Source organism: Habropoda laboriosa, unplaced genomic scaffold (assembly GCF_001263275.1).
Source record: "Habropoda laboriosa isolate 0110345459 unplaced genomic scaffold, ASM126327v1 scaffold2706, whole genome shotgun sequence".
NCBI classification, from domain to species: domain Eukaryota; kingdom Metazoa; phylum Arthropoda; class Insecta; order Hymenoptera; family Apidae; genus Habropoda; species Habropoda laboriosa.
The window spans coordinates 12,261-15,325 of NW_017102718.1; positions in this window are offsets into that span (position 1 = coordinate 12,261).

Consider the following 3,065-nt stretch of genomic DNA (forward strand, 5'->3'; position numbering starts at 1 on the left):
TTTCGTTTGTCAGCCCTTCGCACTCGAAGGACGATTTGTTGCGGGAAAGATGGCAATTCGGATTTTTGAAATTTTCCGGAAGTAGAAATCAACTGTACTATTTTATATTTTGCATTATGTATGGTGAAGAATTTACGGAGGTCCAGATCAGGAAAGTGTCAGCTCTAAGAGAGTCTTGATTAATGATTTAACGCCGCTTCTCAGTCGCCACTCGATTGCAAAGGGTTAATACCTTGTAAAGTATCGTGTATGGAACATGCAAACGATCTCCTGCGATATTTTTCTGTAAAATTCGTAAGTAAAGCAATCCACAACAATAACTTACCGAGAATCGTACGAACTTTATATCTACGCGAAAAAATTCTGAATTTTCCAAAACTCGACTAATCACTCCTGCAATCAAAGTAGCAAATTTTCGAGTGATTAGAAATCCGAGATTCCACGTTACACGACGGCGTACAGTGATCATTAGCAGTGCGAGATATTTAATACTTCAATCGAAGCGAAAGTTTGAATTAGCATTCGGCAACTTTTGATGCTCGGCTGTTGAACAGGGACAATTATATATCGCAGAGACAAAGTCCCCCGGAGCACTCTCCAATCGTCAATATTACAATTGCGTCGACTGGAGGGCGGAAGTAAATTTTCCCGTAATCCCGTTTCACGGGTTGTTAACGCGACAAGTTTGTCCACGTATGTACGTTTGTGCGTGTATCGAGACAATTCCGGGGCTCGCGTCCCGATAATTCGGTTCGTATATCTGTACCGAATATTGAATCGCGAAAATCGACGATCCTAATCTCCCCTTGTCGTCGTCCGGCGCGAATTTTTTATGTCAACGGATTTTTAATATCGTTTGTTTTCCAGATAAAACGTGCAAGTGATCGATCGTACCAGGCTGTTTGCCTTTGTTCGTTGGATTTTACGGGGTTTCATGCCTCCCCGTCCCACCCACCCTTCAATCATGTCTTTGTCCAGCGTCTCTGTCAAAGGAAAACGCTTTTTAGGCGGCAAAAAGGGGGCCGAAATTTATTCGGAAACGATCGTATTATTTTCGCATGTCGTGTCGGATAAAATCAGCGCACCGGGGGGTGTAAATTTCCGAAAATTTCGCACCCGGAAATACAATCGCCGTTAATACTGATTGATGCGGCTGCTGCGATAATCGTTCATGATTCACGGCGCTGTCGCGAATTAAATATTCACAGCGACGACATAGTGGAACGGTGAAAAAAAAAACAATAAAAAAAAATTCAGGATCGAGTAATCACGACTCTCCGGGTCGTTTCTGTTCTCTCGCTCTCTTTTTTTTTCGCATTTCTAATGAGGCAAGTTACAGTTGACGAGGGTTGGAAATTAACGAAGTTCTCTGATTATCATCCAACCGCGGTTACGAGAATTTCACGCGCAAAATATTCCCCTGTTTGTTTGTTTTTTTTTCTCTCCTTTCTTTTTTTCCCGGGGAATTTCGTTCTCTCCGTTCCCTTGAGTTGTAAATAACGAAACCGCAGGGAGGTGTATATGTACGTACACGTACACACGTTCGACAGAGCTGTGTAATTGCGAATAACAAAAGTGAAATGAAACGTTGCTTGTATATGTTATGATTTGCGAAATGAGAGACGTGGAAGGTGAGAGCTGTGTGTCGTGTAACGCGAGGTGTTTTTGAAATATTTCGTATCTTACGAAGGGATGAAGTTGCGTGGAAAAAATGAGACTAATTATGTCGAATAATAGAGAGAAATGTATATTTTTAGTAGCGTACCCTATGAATATTTAATTTTTGCTGAACCTTGAAGAAATTGAAGATTTTTATTCCCTTTGTGAGAGTATAAAATTTGCACAGGTATTCGCGGAATTATGGACGCAACGAAAAAGGAAGAAAAAAGGAGCTAATTCCATTATTAAATCAGCCAAAGCTAAATTTGTCCTATTTAGAAATTACGTTAATTAAAATTTCCAATTTCTCTCCTCGTTTTAACAATCGATCAGAGCAGAAAATTTACCGTGAAAGTAGACTCCGACGTTGCAAATTAGGTTTCTCGTGTAAAAAATTCGTTACACAGAAATCTTTGTCGCGTAAATACTCGGGTACGCGTAGACGACGATAAGAAAGAGATTAAGTCGCGCTTAATTGTCATTTCGATTGAATTTGGCAAAACCGATTGGCAAGAACCGTTCGAAGATTGGTTGCATCGGATCCGTTGGAGGATAACGATGAGAAAAAGGGAACTGGAAGGAGTGCACATTGTGCAGCGATTTCCGATTATTGGATAAGACCGGGGAAAAATCTTGCCGGGGAATTCCGAGATAATACCGAGAGAGTCTCTGCGTTCCAGGGTTCGAGGAAAAGGTGGTAAGAACAAACAGACAGTGGTTGTCTCAGTTAATATTGAAGTTTCCTTCCCACCCCGCGCCGCCATCTTGTTACTTAGTCTACCCGCTAAGTCACTAGGTCTCGTTCCTCCCTTTTCATCTCGTCTTTAGCACACGAAACATAAATCACCGTTATCCTTTGCACCGACCTATGCGCGATCGCGAAAAAGAAACGTCGAAAGAGAGAAAACTGAAACGAATATTAAAATATTTATTTAAGAAAAAAAGCATTAGGTAAATTCTCTACAAGTGTCAGTCAGTTTGGATTCTACAAGTGTCAGTATAGATGGTCCTACGCCTATGTTATCTCGCTCTCTGTCAGTCAAGCGTGTAACGCTACACCACTCGGTTTCTTTTACGAGATTTCACGGCAGGACAATTCATAATAGAAAAATATAATTTCTTTAATTTTCCTTTTTTTCATCTGAAATTTTTTTTAACATGTTGGTGAGATTTTTCTGATGAAAATGATAATTTCGGGATAAAAAAACGTAAAATTAAAAAAGTTGGTATTTAAATCGCTTGGTTTCCTCGACTCACGTTTCATCCTTATCTTTTATTCGCTGTCCTTGTCTACGTTCGGCAAACTACAAAGGCGGGCGCGAGGCTCGAAAACGTAGTCCCTGACTCTACAAGTGTCAGGTTTAGGTCCTTGCGGACTGACACTTGTGGAGAATATACTGTAATTT